This window comes from Numenius arquata, chromosome 22 (assembly GCF_964106895.1).
Source record: "Numenius arquata chromosome 22, bNumArq3.hap1.1, whole genome shotgun sequence".
NCBI classification, from domain to species: domain Eukaryota; kingdom Metazoa; phylum Chordata; class Aves; order Charadriiformes; family Scolopacidae; genus Numenius; species Numenius arquata.
The window spans coordinates 4828203-4849381 of record NC_133597.1 but is presented as its reverse complement, the minus strand read 5'-3'; positions in this window follow the sequence as shown (position 1 = coordinate 4849381).

Genomic DNA, 21179 nt, shown 5'->3' with positions numbered 1-21179 from the left:
TAATGGGAACGAATGGGCAGACCCGGCTCCTTGAACCCGTGCAGGGATGCAAAGGCATTTGAATATGCAAACATCTCCCCCTGGGTCCTGCAAAGCCAGAGGCAGGTCAGACACCCAGCCCTGCAACCTAGAGCCAAGACAGGCTGGGCTGCGGAAAAACCCCCGTGGGGACCCACCAGCACCTTCCCGATCCCCGGGGCCAGTCCCACCAGAGCAAACCCTGGCAGGGAAATGACCCCCCCCATATCCTTGGCCAGCTGGGAGAGCCCCCCCCCCAGATCCGAGCATCCTTTGGGAAGAGGGGAAGGCAGAGCAATCCCTCCCCCCCCCAGCAGCGCTACCTTTCCTCCCCCCAAAATTCCCTACCTGTTCCCTGCGTTTTGTCATCTGAGCAGCGAGACAGGGCACGAGATGCTGCTCCCAAAAGGCATCGCAACCAGAGGACCAGGAAACTCCTGGCTGGTTGCCTGAGGGGCTCCAAAGAAATTAGCCCCCCACTGAAAAGCTGCCTGGGACAGGCAGGGAGCCAACCCAGCCAGCCCCCCCAGGGTGGGAAGGTGGGGAGGGGGGACACGCCGGGAGCTCGCTCCGCTTTGTGCTGGGAGAATGGCTGATTCACGTTTTTTCTCCAGGCATCCTTTGCAAAACCTTGGATGAGGACAGAACTCAAAGCCGAGCGGGTGTCTTCCACGCAGGGCTGCCCTTCGGGAGGGATGCCGCGAGCCAAAACCATGTATTTATTATTTTTTGTAATAAAAAAAAAAAAACCAAACAACCACAAGAGAATGCTATACAATTTAATTAAGGAGAACCAAGCCCCCCCTCTGATAAATCAGCCCAGCCCCAGCCACCTGCTGCTCCAACCCTCAGAGCCTGCTTATTTTTAGGCAGCACCAAAAAAAGCCAAGTCTATTTTAACAATATGTTTTTGCACTTAAAATTAAGTCCTTAAACAATGCAAAGCGCTGGATCGGGAGTGGTGCAGACTGGGAAAAGGAGCGGGAGTTCCCCAGCATGAGCTGGGTTAGACGGTAGGGGACAGGGAAAGCAGAGTCAAAGGCACTTAAAAAAAATAAAAAATGTCCCAAAGAGGGGAAAAAGTCAGGATAGTTTTCAGACCACTTTATACCTTTAATGGGACACGCTGGGTGAGGAGAGGGCAGAGCAGCTGGACATCCCACCAGCCACCCTTTGGGATCGTTTAGCATCCTTGGGGATGCTAAAATGAGAGGGGAGGACGCGGTCAGACAGGAGGGGATGTCCCCGAGGGACAGGCAGGGCAGGACAGACCAAACCAGGGCAACCAGCACCTCATCCTGTCTCCCACCGCAGCCAGGTCTGGGAAAACCACCTCCTCGTGCTGCCTGGGCAGGGACAGGGACCTCAGCTGGCATCACACCCTGCCTGGAAACCCTCAGGGCTGGGATGGGGGACGCCGAGCCACTTTTGTATTTAATAGCCGTTATTAGCCATTAACGTGCGCCTGCACCTTGCCTCCTAAGCATGTAGGGCTGTGGTCTTGGCACAGCCACCCTCGGAAAAAGCCACCCACCAGAAACACCCCCGGCACCCTACAGACACCCCCTGCACACAGATCAGCCCCTGCTCTTCGCTCCGAGACCCTCATTTCATGTTGGGGTGGGAAAACCCCCTCCCCAGCCCCTCATCCCATCACCCCCACAACCTTTCCCATCTCCCAGGCCTCCTCCAACGTTCAGGCTGCACCTGAAGCCACGCGCAGACACTTAAACAATAGCACGGCTGCTTTATTAATTTGCGAGGATAGAGGCAATTAACAGCACTCCGCTTGGAAAAATCCTAATTGGTTTTCTGCCGAATCTCCTACGGACACGGGTCTCTGCTCGGGTAACGAGCAGGCGCTGTGAGGGGATTAGAGCAGTGGGACACGGCGATGCCAGCGGATATTTTATGGCTGCTGCGGGATAAATAGCAAGGTGACGTGGGTGACACTTATCCCCAAGCAACGTCCCATCACCCCTGTGCTGAAGGCACGATAACGGCTCCGAAAGGTTCAGCCTGAGGGATGCCGGGCCAGGGCGACCGTTGCTGGGGCAACTGGATGCGGAGGTACCCAAGCCCCCCCCTCCGATGGGCTCCAAAACGGACCCGGGTGTCCGTGTCCCCCCCCAGCCGACCCCAGGCCAGGATGGGGACTAGCTCATCGGCAAGAGAGCAGCATTGCACGGTGTGCTGAATGTCTATTTAATTCAGTTTTAATTACTTCACAGGGGCTTGAGGGCTGATTAAAGGAGCAATATTAGTGATGTGGCCGAGGGCAGCGACTAAGGACACACACCCCCCCCCCAAGTGCTGCTGCAGGGTGTTGGGACCACAATCGCCCGAATTCACTGCTTATTTCACAGCAAAATCATCTCCCCAGCCCCCGCTGCCACCCAGGGCACCGCAGCCAGGCATCCGGACCCAGTGTCTGGCTCTGCCGTGGGGCATCCAGGAACACGCCACCGCATCCCTCTGGATAATGAGGTTTTCCTCCCCAGGAGGGGGGAGCACAGGGCGGGTACCTTCGTTAGCACCTACAAAGCCACACGGAGAGGCACAGGAGCAAGGACAGGGCACGGACCCTGCGGAGAAGCCCCAGCAGGAGCTGCGATGCCAAAGCAGGCAGAGGAGGTCTGGTCCAGCCCAAAAACACCCTTCGTGTTCCATAGTGAGCAACACAAGGACGGGTTTTTCTGCCCATAACCAAAGCCACGAACAAACAGGACTCCCCAAACAGACCTGAGCGGCCACTCCATGCCCAGAGCCCCCCAGAGCCCCCCCCCTCAAGCCCCATCCCCTGGAGCTCAAGGCAAGACACACACACACACACCCCCCGACCCAAACCACTTCACACCATCTCGGGCACTGCAGAAAGTTGGGGGGAAGGACCTGCTCTGCCAACTCTCCCAACCCCAAAGCGCACACCAAGGCCTCCTTCCCAGGGGAGGGGACACCCCCTTGCTGCCAGCACCCCGCAAACCACCCCCCCAACCATGCTGCTGGTACCTGGCCCAGGAGAGCCACAGGGTCACCAAGCTGGGCAGGAGCTGGAGCAGAGCAGCAAACAGGCTGATGGGACCCCGCTACCCTATTTAAAGCCTCATGCCCCACAGCTGTGCCCTCCCCCAAGGGTTTGGGAGGCTCCATGTGCCTCCCATCAGAGTTGTTGTCCCTCCTGCATCCTTCCCCACCCCTCATCCCACTCCTGTGTCCCCTCAGGAATGCTGTCCCCCTTCACCCCCCTCATCAGTCCAGGGCGGTGACGTGCTCCCCCCCGGCCTTAAAATCCCCCTCCCCACTTGAACCCATGTTGATTATTTTGCTCCATTAAGAAGCAGCATCCATGGCTGCAAATCCGCCAGCAGCTCATCCCTCCTCGCCCCTGCCTCCTCTCTCCAGCGCCCTTCCATTAACAGCTCCATCCATCCCGGCATCAGCCACGCCAAGAGCTCCTTAAAAGACCTTTAAGCCAGGAGCAAACCTCGGGGGGGGGGGGGGGGCCACACACGTGCACCCGAAAAATCCTTCACCAGTGCGATGCTAGTGCCTGCATGGAAGCATGCTCCTATCTGCCGGGCTCCAGCGAGCCCCGGTTGTGCTCCAACCGCTGCCACACAGCCTTGGGCACGCTGTGGGGCTCGGGGACATCCTTTGGGGAGCCACCTGGAGATACCTGGGGCAGGGGAGAGGTGTACAGAGGAGGCTGCACCCCGGGTGGCAATGTCCCTCCACAACCACTTGCCCCGTAGCCCATCCTCCCAGGGACTCGGCAAAGCTCATCAGCGTCACTGCAATCCCTACTTGCTGGCTCGAGCTTGCCGGGAAAACGTGTGCCTGCAGCCCTGGGAGCTGGCAGGGGTGAAATCTGGGGCCTGGCACTTGCGGTCCCCTCCTTGTGCTGCAGAACGAGGGGTCACAACCCACGGCCACGTGAGCCCCCCCACTGCAACGTGGCCCTCTTGCATCTTCTCCTCCTCGCATTAATCACCTCCAATTAGCCCCCGTGAAACAGCACAGGGGGGGAACCGGAGGCACCAACATCTCCCCGGCACAGCCCCCAGCCGATGTACCCCAGGATGACAGCGATGCAGGGGGGAGGAGGAGGGAGCCATCACCCCTCGATGGGTAAAATGAGCCCCGCTATCCCCCTGCCCTCCTCCTCCTCCTCCTCCTCGGTCCCCCAGGTTGATGCAGGAAGAATAGACCCGTTTGCTGGCGGGGCTGAGTAATGCGCTGAGCTGCTCCTCCCCGGCAGTGAGTAATCGCGCTTTTGTCCCTCGCCGGCACGGTGTTAGCTGGGGACACGGCGTTCCTGTCACAGCCCCCGCGGCCACCTCACCTCCCTGCCCCATATGGGACCCAGGGCAACGTCCCGGAGGTGACAACTCGGGGGTGACACGCCAGGCGGTGACACCTCTCTGCCCGTGGCAGCGTGGCAAGGTCTGGGCGACATCTGGGTGACATCTGGGCAGCATCCTCCACCCGGGCTCCCTCCAGCTGTGGCCGCCCACGGTGGAGGGGCACCCCGGGGTCCCCTCACGGTGCTGCTGGACCCCACGAAGCGGCAGGTCTGTGGAGAAACACCTCTCCGCTGGGTGCCATGGAAACGGGGCTCCTGCAGGGGGAAAAAAAAAAAAGTCTCTTCTTCCACCTGGATTTTCCTCCCTCCCTGGGAAACGCTGGAGGTGTGAAGGGTTTGACCCCAGGCACGATGGGTTGCCCGCTTCTCCCGCCTGCAGCTGCCCCCGGTGGGGGGGATTTGTCCCCCGTTGGTCCCTCCTGGGACACGTCTCGGGGTACGTAGGGCCAAGCACCGAGGGATCCCAGAGCATCCCTCCCTCCCCGCTGCTGAGTCACTTGGCGCCGGCGGTACCCGGCAGTGCAGGGCTGGCGGGCGGCTCCTGCTCCGGCACCCACGCGGCAGATGGCAAGCCTCTCGCCTTGTGATTTTGTTGGTTTTGGGTTTGTTTTTTTTTTATATATATATTTTTTGGCTGTTATTTCAGTCAGCGGCCCCCTCTCCCTTCCCCCTGCCCTGTCCCCTCACCACCTCCTCCCAGGAGGAGAGGGTGGCTGTGGTGAGCACCAGGTTTTTGCGTGAAGGAGCAGAGTTTTCGGCACCTTGGTGGCTTCCCTGTGGGACATCTCATCCTGGCAATGTCCCACACGGGATGGCACTGGCTGGAACACCAGGGTCTGGCCAGCCCTGGAGCTTTCCAAGGCACCAACACCACTGCCAGCCAGGGGGGCTGATGCCACTGTGCCCCAGCTGAGATCTATGTGCTCCTCCTCCTCACATCAAATGGTGGCCTTGGGCACAGGGACATCCTGCAGTGCCCTAGTGAGGGGACAGGTCTCAGGAGCGCTGGTGAGGAGATAAACGCCTGCCCAGCACTTCCCTGAAGGGCCATCAGCGGCATGAGTTTGCTGGGTCTCAATCAGGTTCCCAGCAGACGAGCGACTGGTGCCACCAAACTGATGTGACAGCTGGAGGGATGTCCCTCCTCAGGGCCCGGGCTGTCCCTCGCCCTCCCCGAGACCCCAGTGCCGCAGTGAGAACCGATGCCCCTCGTGCCGACAGCACCTAATGAGGTCCCGAATGTGGGTCACGGCTGCGAGCAGCGACCCGATGCACAACACCCCCCCTTCCCGCCTCAGGGCCACCCGCGGGAGGTGATCAGCGCTAACGAAGAGTCCGGTGACGAGGCTCCGGGCAGCTCCCGCGGGCATCCGACTTCTCTCCCGCTCCCTTCGCCGCGGCCCCGCGCAGCCGAGCTGCGGGAGAAGCCTCTCTCGGCGGCGTTTGGAGTTCGGCGGCTCAGCTGCGCCTTTTCTTGGGAGAGAAGAAGAAAGAAAAACCCCCAGCGCGAGCAAGACAGCCTATAAATAAAAGCTGGAGAAGTGGGAGGCAGCAGCCACAAGGACTTTCTGAAGCAGCAAAGAGAAGCAGGTGCATGTTGGCTCCGGCACTCGATGCCTTTGTGTTTCCCGAAGAAGCCCGGGTATCCCTAATAACCGGGCTCCGGGTGGGAACGCTGCGCCCGAGGGGAGCGGAGCCGGGCTTCCCTCCTGCGAGCTGGGAAGAAACAGCCATCGGAAGAGCAAATATGGCTCGGAATGGATGGGAACATCGCCGAGGCCGGGGAAGGGATGGAGGCGAGGAAGAGGGAGGAACGGAGAGGAATCGAAGGCTGAGAGGGGACTGCCGGCACCAAGGCAGCCCCGGCGGCTCCGGGTTTAATGGGAGAGGGGGGATCCTCCAGCTAAAATTTGCCACCGGAGTTAACGGTGGATGGAGGGAACTGCCGAGGCTCAATACATCCAAACCAGGATCCCCCCAAAAAGTCCCCTGGCACGTATCCAGCCATGCAGGGGTGGCGGAGGGAGGCGAAATGCCTGCTAACCCCCCCCCTCCACCCCCGCCGGCTTCGGGGGGTCACCTGGAGCTGCTGGGGATGGGGACCCCACGCTCTGCCAGTGCCTGCCAGCGCGGAACGAAGGGAGGGAAGGGGAGGAAGAGAAGGAGACAGATGGGCAGCGATGGAAACATAAGTTAACTCGAAGGAAGCGGATAAACAGCAGGCAGGGAGCAGATCCCAGCACATATGCTGTGTCGCAGCCAGCCAGGCGCAGAGAGGTTCCTCGCCGTCCCTGGTCCCCGTCCCCATGGAGGGATCTGAGCCACACGGGGAGGTCGGTGGCCGGAGCGGGGTGAAAGCTCGAGGCTCAGGGCAAAAACCCCGGGGGGGGGTGGTTTGAAGCCAGGGCTTGGGGCAGGGAAGCGGGAGGGCAGCCCGGAGTGGCTGGGACAAGAAGCTTGGGTACAGCTCATGGCCACGGGCACATTGTGGGAGCCAAAAGCAAAAGCTGGCCAAACCCACGTTTGGGCAGCCAAACTTCCATGAGATGGACACAGCTCCCAGCTTGGGAATCACTGACCAATTCCCTACAGCAGCTGGGGGTGGCTTCGGCCAGGGAGAGAGGGTTCCTCCCTTGCTGGCAGGGACAGGGCAGGATGGGGGCCAGGGGAGGTCTCCTGCCTCAGTTTCCCCAGCCTGGAGAGGGGAGCGGAGCAGCATCAGCCTGGCAGGACCTAAGCCACATGGACCGAACGCTGCTCCCGGTGCGGGCGCAGCTGCAGGTCACTGCTGAGGACTCGAGCAGCTGATGGGAAAGGGAATATAAAGTCAAGCAGGGAGGCTGAGACCCTCAAAAGTCCTTGAGCCCTGCAGCGCAGCGCTGCCTGCTGATTACCGGGTACCCCAGGGCCATCCCAGCATCGCTGGCTGCTCCCACCACGCTGCCACGGCAGGAGGGGGACCCCGGCCACCCCACATTGCCCCCACTGCCCACAGCGGTGAGGTGGGGGTCCCCATCGAGGGGATTCTCCCGCAGCCGCAGCCCCCGACTCGCCCGGAATAACAAGCAGGGAGAGAGGCAGGGAGCAGCCGAGAGCATCTCTCCAGCCGACGCTCCGCCGGGTGCTAATGAGCCCCGGGCTCTCCGATCCGCTCGGCGAATGTCATGACCCAGATTAATTGCTCAAAAAGACACCCAAAGGGCTGCTAACAAAAGAAAAAAGAAAAAAAAAAAAAAAAAAAAAGAAAAAAGAAGCAACCCCAAACCCGCAACAAGCCCCCCACAGTAGGCAACACATCCCCCCCTGCGGCCCGGAAAGCCCTGCCCGTTGCAGGAATGCGTGTCGGGGCGACGGGCCAGCAGGAGCCATGGGCACACACAAGCCGCCCTTGTTCCCCGCTCCCCGGCGGAGGGTCAGAGCTGCCGGCCGGCCTCGCCGCACAAGGGGAAGCCTGTTCGGAGGCAGCCGTGCTCCCCGGCGGGATGCTAACGCCTTCCCAGCCGTTGCCAGCACGACCGGAGGCGGCTGCGGGACCCCCACCGCCTCTCCTCGCCCGGGGGCTGCAGCTTCCAGGGGGGAAACTGAGGCATGAAGGGACGGAGCGGCTTCACCAAGAGCTTTTCCAATGTCACCCAGAGTCCTCGTTGGAGCTTTTGCACCTCCTGCCGAGACCTTCCTCCCGAGAGCAGCATTTCTCCTCCGAGCCTGCAGACATAAGCATCTTCCAAGCCTTTGGTTCCCAAGCCTTCCGGCAGTGCACGGCTGATCCCCGGGCGCTCTTGTAGCCGTCACTCAGTCGCTCGCCGCCACCTTCACACCGATTCAGTGTCCCCCAACACGGCTCCCGGTGCTTTTGTTTGCAGCAGCCGATGCCCTTCGCCGGCCGCTGCCACCACTGTCTTCGCGTGCCCAGTTCCACACGGGTGCTGGGGTCGGGGAACCTCCGCCGGGGAGGGATGTATCCAAGGGATCCTCCTGCTCCACACAGCCGCCGGCTCAGCCGTGTCCCACGGATGGTCCCAGCTGATGGGGCCATAATCCGTTCACTGCGTGAAAATACCTCCCCGTGCGGGAAACAGGTCCTGCCTCTCTTCATCCTGGAGGAAGAGGAGGAGGGCATAGGGTCTCCCTGCCCCGCCAGCCAAAAAGGCAGGGGGGGAAAAGGAGAGAAGGGAGTGAAAGCAGATGGGAGATGGTTGCCCACGGGGCTGCTGCTCTCCGGTCTTCAGGCTTCCTGACCTAGTTATCAGCCAGGGAGGTAAAGGACAAAGCAGAGACAGGTGAGGGAAGAGCCCAGGCCCAGAGATGGAGAAATAAATGAGTGATGGAGAAGTTAACCCAGGGCGAGGGAGCTTCCAAAATGGTCCAGGAGACGGACCCTGGCTCGCAGCCACCGCAGCTCATCCTGCCATCGGTCACACCGAGCCACAGCTCGGCATTTCAAGAGCCGGGAGAAAACACCTTCTGACAAGAGACTTAAACTGCTGCACCCACGCAGCCGAGCGGAGACGTGGGGGCTGCGATACCCCCCCCCCCCCCAGGAGCAGCGCTGGCCGCTGCAGGCGCTTCAGTCTGCCGGGGAAAGGCAGCCCGAGGAGCAACGGGCGGGAGAGAAAAAAAAAACCAGGCGAGCTCAAATTAGAATTAATAAGGCAGGAATTGTCAGCGGCGAGAGGGATTAGCGCTGGGAAGAGGCTGCCAAGGGGCACGGGGAGAGGCAGGCACCTCAGCTCAGAGCCACCCCTCCCATTCCAGCAACAAAATGGGAGCCAGCCCTGGCTCTGCTTTACCCGGGGACCTTCAGAGGAGAAACCTCTGCAGCCTCCCTGGAGGGAAAAGCCATGCCCTGGACCTGCTGCAGGCTGCACATGCCAACCCCAGGATCTGAACCCTGCCAACGTGTGTTTAGCGACACCGGCAGCCGGATCCCGACCTATTCGGGGAGCAGCTCGTTCGCAGCAAGCCCTGTCCCCGGCTCCAGCCCCGCGCAGGGCTTGGAAAGCAGCCTGCAGCCTTGCCTGGCAAGCTGGATCCTGATTTCCCAGCCTGAGAGCGTCACGGCAATGCAATCACCGCAGCATCCCGCTCCCAGGGACCTCTCCCTGCCGGGCAGGAGCAGCCGCAATCCCCTGTGTCCCTCTGGGCCTCCAGCAGCACGTGTCGGGAAGATGCTCTGCATCCCTGCCCGCCCGAGATGCTTTCCCCACCATCACCCCATCCCAAACCACCCGGCTGCCTTTGGAGACCGAGAGGTGGCAGGCAGCAGCCCCCACACACACCCCGTACCCCCCCCCTAATCCCCCCTCGCCTTTTCGGCAGCCCCCCCCCCCCCGGCCCCTGCGCGGTGCGGGCTGCTGGTGGCTGTGGCTGCGGCGGAGGTGGGAGCGATGACTCAGGAGATAATGAGGCGGATCAGAAGGAGGGAGAGGGAGCGGCGAGCGGACGTGGCGGGGAGGCAGCTGCGTCCTTCGGGCCTACACCCTCTCCCCAACATACACACACCCCCCCCCAAAAAGCTTACTCAGCACCGCAGCTGGGGTGCGGGTACACACACCCCCGGCTGCTCTGACTCACCCGGGGTCACGGCGGTACCAGGGCGGGGGGGTGGGAATAATTTTAGCCCCCTACGGGTACATCCATCCCTCCTCCTGCTGGGGTTGGGGGTGCCCTGGGAAGTGGGGCTGCATTTGGGGCACCGTCAGGATGATGCCCCTGGGGTCCATCCAGCCCCCCCCACCCGTCACCCACCGCTCGGGCTCTCGCTGCTCTGCTGCCCCACAGGGAGCTCACGGACCCACCGCCCCGGCTTTCAGCAGTGCCTTTCATCCAAACCTCCTGGTTCCCCAGCTCCCAACCAGTAAACAGCCTCTCCCGCCTGGGGAAACTGAGGCAGGGAGACACCAGACTTGCCCGAGGCTGCTGTTGGTGACAGCCGGAGCGGGAAGCCAGGAGTCCCGGCTCCTTTTTTCATCTTCATCCCAAGCTCATTATAAAGCTGTTGTTCCCTGCAGAGCAACACCAGTCACCCATGGGGTAGCCAACGCCCCTGGATAGCCCTTTGCTGACCCAGACCATTGGTGGCTTCACCCTTATCCAGCACCAGAAGAAGGCAGCTTCTGCAGCTGGAAGCCTTACCCCCCCCCCCCCCCCACCTCGCTGCATGTCCCCAGCCTCAGTTTCCCTTCTTGTCCAAGGGCACCCACATGATGCAGAGGCAGACCCAGCACGGTCGGGTGCCTCAGTTTCCCCCGTGTTGGAGCTGTGGACCACCTCACCCCCGACAGTGCCAGGACCACCAGGGACCCCCCACCCGCCCAGCACCGCACGGCTGAGCCGCTCGGGCTCCCAGCATCTTACATCCCCGGGAGCTGAGCCTTGGCAAGGGGAAGGAGCTGCTTATGCAGAACAAATGGAATCAATCAAAACAAAAGGCAGCGGGCCTGCTTCTATTTATTACCCATCCCAGGGTTTAAAACGCATCTACAGGCACCCACAGCCATATGGGGAAGGGGATCCCACCGGGGCCACCCCGGCAGGCAGGGCCAGCCATGCCCACGATGTTCGGGCACGGGCTACTCAGCGCTGGCCGGCCGCTTGCCCAGCTCTGCCCCTGGGATGCTCTACCCAGGGTCTCGGGGTCACCTCTCAACCTCTCGCCGCTTTTCACCCCTCTGCATCGCACCCCCAGCCTGTTCCTCGGGACCACCCGCCGGTTAGGGACGATGCCACCCAGCAGCCGGGGTCCGTGGAGAGGAGGGAGGATGAGTGTGGTGCCAGCACCTACCCAAAATAGCTGCCGTTGGGTACAGCGTGGCCCCGGCAGCACCACCTCCACGGACACTTTAGGAGCTCGGGACCCACGCTGGAGGATCCAGCAGCAGGATCCAGCCCACGCTGCTGAGTGAATTGAATCTGTGCCTGCTTTCTCAGGGCTTGCCGCTCCTGCTCACAGACTCCCTGAGCTCCCTGAGGCAGCTTCTCGCCTCTCCCTCGGCCTCAGCAGCTCCTGGAAGAGGTGATGCTGGTGGTACCTCACCGCTCCCTTCCCAGCTGGGGCAGCTCTGTCGCTCTGGCACCAAACCAGAAGCTGGAAGCAGCGCCGAAGGCCGGTGAGAGATGGTTTCTTAATGCACTGATGAGGCGGTGGTGTGTCAGGGTCTTCACACCGGAGGGACAAGCTGGCTCCCAGCAGATATGGCCAAGAGGACCTGCTGGGGGAAGGTGCTTTTGGGGCTGGGGGCTGCTGTGAAACACTGTGGACTGTCATCCCATGTGGCTGATGGGGCCCTGGGACTGACTTGGAGCTACCAGCAGACCTGGGCATAGCTGCCTCAAGGTCCTGCTCCTCAGACAAGCCACGCTGGGGTGCAACCTCCCCTTCTTCCCTGGTGCATGCCCAGCAGACGTGCTGGGATGTGCCTCAGTTTCCCCAGGAGCCAGCCCCGGTGCAGCAGCAGGACCTGCCGAGCCTGACCCACCTGCAAATCCTTGGACCTGCTCATTGCAGAGGTGTCGGGGGGGTGGATCCTGAGGGTCTTTGGCTCCAGTTCGCAGCCCCCCAGGAGGGACTGTGCCCTAACCTGGTTGTGCATCGAGAGCGAAATGACGCCAGGCTGCTGCTCGCTGCCAGCACGTGGGGTGCAGCCATGTGCTGCGCAGCCATTAACCAGGCAATTAGGAGATGCCAGCTGGGCTTCGGGGTTGTCGGAGAACAAACCAGGCCACGCAGCTCCCCTCGGGCTCTCGGGCTCCTCCTTGGCCCGAGCTCAGCCCTTCCCACCTACCTGGGCTCCCCGTTGCATCCCTCCGGCACCCCATTGCTGGACCTGCCGTGCTTCTGGGCTGATGCGGGGTCCTGGGCACTCGAGGTGGGGGATCTGGGGAAGGGTGGGATGTGCTGAGGACACCGAGGGCTCAGCTGGAGCCCACAGTGGAGCCCGACAGCTCCGGGCAGGGAGAGCCCTGCGCCCGGGAGCGTGTCCCAGCCCGAGGGGCGGCGGGGATGATGCTCGGCGGGGGACGGTGCCGATGCTCGGCGGGGAACGGTGCTGATGCTCGGCGGGGGACGGTGCCGATGCTCGGCGGGGAACGGTGCCGATGCTCGGCGAGGGATGCTGCTCCCCCGTGAGGACAGGCCCCTCCTGTGCAACACGGCGACTGCTGCCAAGGTGCAGCCTGAAGGGCTTTTAGAACCCTCCAGCTCCCCGCCATCCCCTGCAGAGAACCCCCCCGGACCCGCCCAGCACCAGCCTGCAAAGATTTTTGCCTCCAGAAGGCTAAATCCGAGAGGAATCGCCTTGGGGACAGGAGGGGAGGGAGAAGAGTTACTATTTTCTTTTTTTTTTTTTTTTTTTCTTTCCGATTTGAGCTTATTAAAACTTCATTCAAAGAAATAGACTTTTCATCTCAAATCTCATGCAACTTTCATGGCACTGCAGATGGCGGAGCGGGAAAACACCCCTCGGAGAGTTTAATAACAGCACCCGGCCTTTAAATGGATTCCTCGGTGGGGAGGGCTCTGCTGGCCGGACGGTGGCCCCGCTGCCCACCCAGAGCACTCCTCCCCCCCCCAGCACTTTAAGGGCCGTCCCCCCACTCCCACCCTCTAATCGCTTTGCTCACATTCCTCCGAGTTAAATCTGCAGCACTCTCGCATTAATAAATCCCCCCCGATGCGCCAGATGCAGGCAGCATCGCCGCATCCCCAGCCATTAGGAGATCAGCGTGGCCGGGCCGTGCCCTGCTGTCACCCCTCACCGCACGCCGTGCCTCAGTTTCCCCCATCTCTCCAGCAGACATCCCCCTGTCGCTCCGCTGGGATGGGGAGGCAGCCAGCGAAGCGCCCGCCGGTGTGGCAGCATCAGGGGGAAGCGGTGGCACCGCCGGGGCCTCTCCCGGGACGCGGGTAGAAGCGTGCTAAGCGGTGCCTGGGTGCCTCAGAAGTCTCCTGAGGACAGGAGGGGAGGCTGCCTCCCGGGCTCCGTGGGAGCAGTGACTAAACAGCATCCCCAATCCAGTCATTAATAAACATCGATGCCGCCCGGGCACTGCTCGCCTCCGCGCCGTGCGGAGCCCCTGCTCGGCATTCCGAGCGAGGTGCTGACTCATCACGGATCGCGGGGAACCGGCTCCCCTCGGCTCCAGCTTCTCTCCCCGCCAGCCGAGCTGGGACGGGGCACAGAGAAGGTGGGCAGACCCCCGGCATGGCACAGGGGAGCCCACCGAGGCCTCCTCTTCGTGTCTGGCGGCTGCAGCGGCCACAAATATCAGTAGGCAGCTGCAAAACATCTGGTTTTCTAGGTAAGAGGGAATCCCAGGTTATTCCTTGCCCAGAGGTGAGTATGGAGGAGCCAGGGGCTCAGGCAGGTCTCCTGCTCTCAGGCCTTGGCTGTGCCCTGCTGCAGCCCCCCTCCCGGCCGTGAATATCGGGGTACCTACCATCACCTGGCTCCCTAGAGCTGCAGGGTAGGTCTATGCCGCAGCATCCCCGCATGGACACAAAGATGGGGGACATGGGGGCATGGAGACGGAGCCTGCCGGCAGGGATGGGGCACAGGGGTACCCGGTGCCGGCCACCCGAAGCTGGTTCCTCACCCTCTGTGGGGGAAGCTGGAGGGATGCGGAGCTCCGCCGACATCTCTGCACCCACAGGAACGACAAACGCGGTGCCAGTTGCCACTCTGCAGCCTGGTAAAATCTGTGCGCACCCACCCCCGCGGCAGGAGAGCTGAAGACCCCCTGGACCCCCTGCCCGGACACCCAGGGATGCTGCTCTTTAGGAAGCCTGGGGGGGATCCCTGCCCCGACACCCAGGGATGCTGCTCTTTAGGAAGCCTGCGGGGGAGCAGGGGGCTCAGCCCACACCGGACACCCCCCCGGCATCCCACGCCCTGCTCGGTGGGATCGCCCCCCCTTTTCCCCCCGCCGCTGCCAGCAGGAGCATCTTCCCCGAGCCAGGAGCATCTTGCCACAAGGGGGAACCCCTGGGCTGGAGAAATTCGTCCTAGAGATGCTTCATGGCTTTGCACCCACAGCCCCTGTCTCCAGAGGGGGGGTGGTTTGGCCAGGAAAGGATGCTCTCCTCTCCCTCGGTTGGTTAACAAGGGGCCTGGACCCCTTCTTTTGCCCCAAACTACCTGCAAGCATCTCCCATCACTCTGCCCCAGGGGTGGTGCGCCCCCCCCCCCCCAACCTGGGTGGATGCCTGCCCTGACCTGGTTTTTGGTTGATGGGATTCCCGTCTCTGACCTCCTTTCCCCAGCTGATCCCATCCCGGGGATGAGGGTCAGGCAGGACAGGCGACTGACACCCGGGATGCGGGGGAGCGCTCAGCCGAGCGGGAGAGCACAGCAGGGCAAGGTTTCTTAGGCGCCTGAGAGCACCGTAAGGTGGGGGGGGGGGGGGAGAAGAAAAAGAAAGCCACATATTCCGTGTGGGTGGATCAGTCAAGCAAGGACAGCTGGGACACTGGTAGCACCACGGTGAAGGAAAGCCAGCAGGATTTCCAGGAAAAAATGTAGCTGGCCTGGCTCCGGTTGCCATCCTGCAGCACCCACACACGGGCATCTGGGGAGCAGGATTTGCATCCCGGCAGGATTTGCAATGCTCGGGGGGGGGGGGGGGGGGGCCGGGGTCCTTTGGTGGGGCAGAGATAAGAGCCACCGCTCCCCAGTGCCACTCAGTGTTATATCCCCAATGGCACAAGCCAGTCAAGCTTTGTGGCCGCCATTGCTCTCCCGCATGGATTTGCATCTTCCCCGCCACCTCCCCGAAAGGCTCCGACCCTCTCCCCCCGCAGAAGAGCAGGGTGTTTAGGTTGGCTCCAAATAACGGGGAGTTTCCAGGCGAAAGCTCCCCGTGGGGCTGTCAGCGAGTGGCTGTTTAGGTAAAAGTATCGAATAAACCCCAGGTTGGGCAGGCTCCAGCGCTGAGCAGAGCTGGCCAGAACCCCTCCTTGGGGTGGCCCGGGCTCCCCAACAGTGACAGGGCACTGAGCCCACCTGGAAGGGAGCTGGGGAATTCTTCATTCCCTGGAGCAGCAGCACCAAGGGGACCAGAGAGGCGTCTGGAGGCTCTGCTGGGTCGGTGACGAGGGATCCAGCGGGGCTGGGACGGTTTCTATCCCAAACCCTGGCATGGCAACGTTTCCCTCTGCCTTTAATCTGCGCAGGGAGACTTTCAGGAGAAGGAAAAACAATTTCTTGGAAGACAAACTGACATTTGAGCAACCTGCTCTAGGGGAGGTGTCCCTGCCCAGGGCAGGGGGGTTGGAACTCGATGATCTTTAAGGTCCCTTCCAACTCGAACCATTCTGTGATTCTATGATTGAGGTGTTGGGAGAAGCCGGGGGGGGGGGGGGGGGGGGGTGCTGAGGATTTTCTCTGCCCGCCCCAAAGCCAGAGATGCCAGCCCCAGGAGTGAGGGAGGGAAAGGCAAGGCAGGGAAAGAAAGATGCCGGGAGGATGGAGAAGAGAGGCACGGACCAGCAGGATTAGCGATGATAAAACTCGCAGCTAAACCGGGCTTAATGTCAGCCTGTATTACCCGAGAGTGACAGCAACGATGGGCTCGCTCATCTGCCATTTATAAGTGGCAAATTCTCCCTCCATCCTGTTTACCATGAATTAGCTGGCATATGTCTAATCGTCTTTGCAAGTGCAACTCAAACTGGCAGGGATTAAGGCCCTGCTCCTCCTCCAAACCGAGCACCGCACTCCACCGCCAGGCAGGAGGAGAGGGCTTTTTACCTGGCTGCTCAAAGGCAGCGGGGAGGGAGAGTATGAAGGATGGTTCTCAGCTACACCAAGCAAGTCCCTCCTCTTCTCACAGGCCTCCAGAAACCCAAAGCCAGGCCTCAGACCAAGAAATCCCCGTTCCCGCTACCCACCAAGGCAGCCTGGGCGCTCATATCCCCAGCCAAGCCCTCCTCTCCGCTTTAGATCTCAAGGCATGGGATGCTCATCACCCGGTTCACTCGTCGACACCAAGCCGGGTGGCGCGGTCGACACGCTGGAGGGAAGGGATGCCATCCAGAGGGACCCGGACAGCCTGGAGAGATGGGCTCGTGCAAATCGCATGAAGTTCAACCAGGCCAAGTGCAAGGTCCTGCACCTGGGACGTGGCAATCCCAGGCACAAATACAGGTTGGGGGGAGAATGGCTGGAGAGCAGCCCCGAGGAGAAGGACTTGGGGGTGTTGGTGGATGAGAAGCTCAACATGAGCCGGCAACGTGCGCTGGCAGCCCAGAGAGATAACCCCATCCTGGGCTGCATCAAGAGAAACGTGGCCAGCAGGTCGCGGGAGGTGATTCTACCCCTCTACTCTGCCCTCGTGAGACCCCACCTGGAATACTGTGTCCAGCTTTGGAGTCCTCAGCACAGGAAGGACATGGACCTGTTGGAACGGGTCCAGCGGAGGGCCACGAAGATGATCCGAGGGCTGGACCACCTCCCCTATGAAGCCAGGCTGAGAGAGCTGGGGTTGTTCAGCCTGGAGAAGAGAAGGCTCCGGGGAGACCTCAGAGCAGCCTTCCAATATCTGAAGGGAGCCTCCAGGAGAGCCGGAGAGGGACTCTTTGTCAGGAAGTGTAGCAACAGGAAAAGGGGTAATGGTTTTAAATTGGAAGAGGGGAGATTGAGATTAGATATTAGGAGGAAATTCTTTGCTGTGAGGGTGGTGAAGCACTGGAACAGGTTGCCCAGGGAAGCTGTGGCTGCCCCATCCCTGGAAGTGTTTAAGGCCAGGCTGGATGGGGCTTGGAGCAACCTGCTCTGGTGGACGTGTCCCTGCCCATGGCAGGGGGGTTGGAACTCGATGATCTTTAAGGTCCCTTCCAACTCTAACCATTCTATGATTCTATGAGTAAAATAGAAATGGCACTGACAAGTACTTGAGAGATGAACCTGGGGGCTGACCTGCTGGAGAGCAGCTCTGAGGAAAAAGACCTGGGAGTCCTGGTGGACAACAGGATGCCCATGAGCCAGCAATGTGCCCTTGTGGCCAAGAAGGCCAATGGCATCCTCGGGGGCATCAGGAAGAGTGTGACCAGCAGGTGGAGGGAGGTCATCCTCCCCATCTGCTCTGCCCTGGTGAGGCCCTGTCTGGAGCACTGGGTCCAGTTCTGGGCTCCCCAGTTCAAGAAGGACAGGGAATTGCTGGAGAGGGTACAGCAGAGGACCACAAAGATGCTGAGGGGCCTGGAGCATCTCTCTGCTGAGGAGAGGCTGAGGGACTTGGGTCTTTTTAGTCTAGAGAAGAGAAGGCTGAGGGGGGATCTGATCAATGCTTATAAATACTGAAAGGGTGGGTGTCAGGAGGATGGGGCCAGTCTTTTTTCAGTGGTGCCCAGAGACAGGACAAGAGGAAATGGACACAAACTTGAACATAAGAAGTTCCATCTAAAGATGAGGAGGAACTTCTTCACTTTGAGGGTGACAGAGCCCTGGAAGAGGCTGCCCAGAGAGGTGGTGGAGTCTCCTTCTCTGGAGACATTCAAACCCCGCCTGGACACGTTCCTGTGGGACCTGCTCTGGGTGGACCTGCTTTGGCAGGGGGTTGGACTAGATGATCTCCAGAGGTCCCTTCCAACCCCATATCATTCTGTGATTCCGTGAAAAAGAATCAAATCCCTGACTCCTTTCCAAGCAAACTCCTGGGCTTGAGCACGGTTACCAGTCCAGAGCCCGACGCCGGACAGGTTTCCAGTCATCAAGAGCCGTTAAAGCTGGCTTTAGGTGGAGACAACGCAGAAGAGAGCCGGGACAGAGAAACCCGAGGCAGTTATTAAACACAACAGCCCTGCAATAGGCGTGTGCGTGTGTGTGGGGGGGTGTTTGCATGGCTTAACTCCTGGCCCTGGGGCGTGTGGTGTTTGGCGAGCGAGGTGCTGCTTGGGTGGTGGGAGACCCTTGGCTGACACCCCAAACTGCTAGTCAAGCATGTCAAAACAATCCCGGGAAGGTCGGAAAATTCGGCTGGCGCGGACAAAGACTGCTCCACCACATCAGCATGAGCCCTGGGAGCCAGAAAAAACAGTGACTCGGGGAGAGAAGGGGCAGAGGGGATTACAGGGTGGGGGGAGGTCTGCTGGGAGGCAGCGAGAGGCACTGCAAAAGCAGCCTGGTCTTACCTGCACGGTGAGGACTTGAAGACCTCACTGCCCTCTTGCCATGATGGTGAGGGACCAGAGCGGCTCCTTCAGCCCCAGGGTATCGGCAGATGAGGGCTGAGGGAGCCCCAAGCTTTGCAGGGCATCCTCACTCTCCTTAAGCAAATATTTCCCCCTCTTTATCCCTTGTCTTCTTCCGAAACCAGAGACAAATTCAACAGAGTTATGGAATGTTGTTATTATTAGCATGGCTGTGACCCAGGATCTAGGTGGGATGAGGAGGGAGAGGAAGCATCCCCTTCCCGCTGACAGTCAAACCTTGCTTCCACACCCCAGGCAGAGGGAAAGGGAGTAGCATCCACCTCCTCCGCGCGGCCCTGGCCTCGGGGGGAGCGATGTTATCGCCAGCAACGCGGCCGGTGGCGTGAAGACCTGAGCCGGGTCACCACCCTGAGTGCCCAACCTGCCGCTCTGCCAGCTGGTGCCATCTCCCCGCCTCGCCTTGGCAAGGGGAGAGAGCGCAGCGTAACGTGCTAATGGCCAGCTGGCCCTGGAATCTGCGGCTCCCGTTTGCCCAGGGGCTGGGGCAGGAGGGAGAGGACTTGGCCGCGAACAGAGCTGAAGGAAATCCGCAGCGGGACGCGGGCAGCCCGAGGGGTGCTGGCCGCCTGATGGGTCAGCCAGATGCTGTTTGTTGGTGGAGGAGAGAAAAGGGCTGCGCGCACCCAGCCGCATCCTCGCTCCGCTGCGCTGCCGGTGGAACAGCAGCATCCTTCCCGGCCGTGGCTCAGGAGGACGCTGGGAGCCGGGTAGGCAGCGATGCTCGGGCAGGGAGACCAGGTTCCTGGTTGGGGGAACCTGGTTCAAGGCCGTCTCTAATTAGTATCGCTCTCTTCTCCATCTCTGGACCAGCACAGCTCAACTCGGGGATCCCTGGAGACGCAGCCTGCTCCAGGCCGGGAGCGTAGGGCTTGGAAGCAGCTGCAGGGAGCCCTGAGCAGCCACAGGCCGTGGGCTGCAGGAGGAGAAGGCAGCTGTGTCCATCTCTCGGGGGGCTTAGCCGGCTCCTCTATATAGCTGTTATCTCTCTGCCCTGCTGCAGACAGACCCCCGAGGAATGCCAGCCTTCCCGCTCCATCCCAACGCCTTGGAAATGTGGAGGTGAAGGGCGGTGGATTTATTTAGCAGGAAGATGTCTATGCAGGGCCAGTCCCCGGCGCTCGCTGCCTGCCCTGCCGACCACAGCCGTGAGAGCCCTCGCGCGCAGACTATCCGGAGAAAACTACCTCTAATTAGAGGGTGGAGTTAAAAATACCCATAGTCCACAAACAGAGGGAGGCAGACAGGGAAAAGGCACATGCCAGCGCGACTGACGCCTCGGGAGGGAGACGAGATTAGGAGCGACTCAGCCTCACACATGGAAACGCTTCAAAATAGACGAGCATATGCCTGCGGGATGAACTGGGGAGCAACGACGGGACTGGCGTAGGAGTGGGGTCGTGGTCTGTGACACCAGGGAATCAACAGCTTGTCGAGACAAAAAAAGAGACGCCGTCTTAAGCGGGGAGCGAGGGGAACTGCAGCGTGAGTGCAGCCAGAGAAAGCCTTCCCCCCCCCCCCCCCCCCCCAGCAGCAGCAGAAGCTGGTCAGAAGAGGGAGGCCAGATACCTGCTGCTGTTCCCAGAGCAGCTAAGAACGCTCTTGGGTAAATGGCATCTTTGCAAAGTGCTTTGAGATCCTCAAATTAAAAGCCTTGTGCGTCAATAAGAGTGTCTTTTTATCCGCAGAGCCTAAAGGCACTCTAGAAACTCTCCAAGACAAGGCAGGACTTCGCTTCCAAACGTCCTGTCCAGCTCCTACAAAAGGGGAAAGAGCCTCGTGGGGCAAGGGCTGGGCTACGAGCCTGAGCGCGGTGGCATCCCGCTCACCTCCACGGCGAGGCTTTCCCTCTCTGATGGCTGATTGTGTCACCTATTGCCCACGTCACCTGGGACCTTCCCTCTGTCACACGCAAAGATGGCTCTGGAGACACTTCAGACGGTCTCACAAACCCCTGTCTGCTGGCTTTTGCCCCCCCGCCCCAAGCAAACACAGTGCCCCACTCTTGGGTGTAAAGAAGTTTTTCTCCCACGCTGAGCAAAGCGGGTTCCCAAACTCTCGCAGCGGCCGCGGTGTCTGCCAGGATCTCCTGCTTCCCCGGGAGAGAGCGGACCCGCCTGCCGCGATCACGGCTCCGCAGTTAAAGAGGTGTCTGGAGCCGGGGAATGGCTGGGGAAGGTGCAGATGGACAGCCCCGAGGACTCGGGCAGGCTGCTCCTCCGCACGGCAAGGGATGTCACAGCTCGTTGGCAGAGTCCTCGGAGCCCCGGTGCCTCGGATAATAACACTCCCCGGCGCCTGCCATGTGTCCTGCTATTGAAAACTCATCGTGACAGGCACAGCCTGTTATCACAGGTTTGAGCAGCTTCTTCCCAGCAGGGCTTGAACCTCAGTTTGGGCCTCCAGGCACTACAAGCATCAAAAGGATATCCATTTTCTCCGAGTCGCCTTCAGAGCCCAAACGCTTGGTGTACAACACGCTCCGTACAACCCTTAGAAATCCCCAGGCTCGGGTTTTTTTTTTCCCCCAGTTTAGTCCTGGCTCCCCTTCCCTCCCTTCTTACAAGTGCCAGGAGCGAGGTCCCGCTGCCT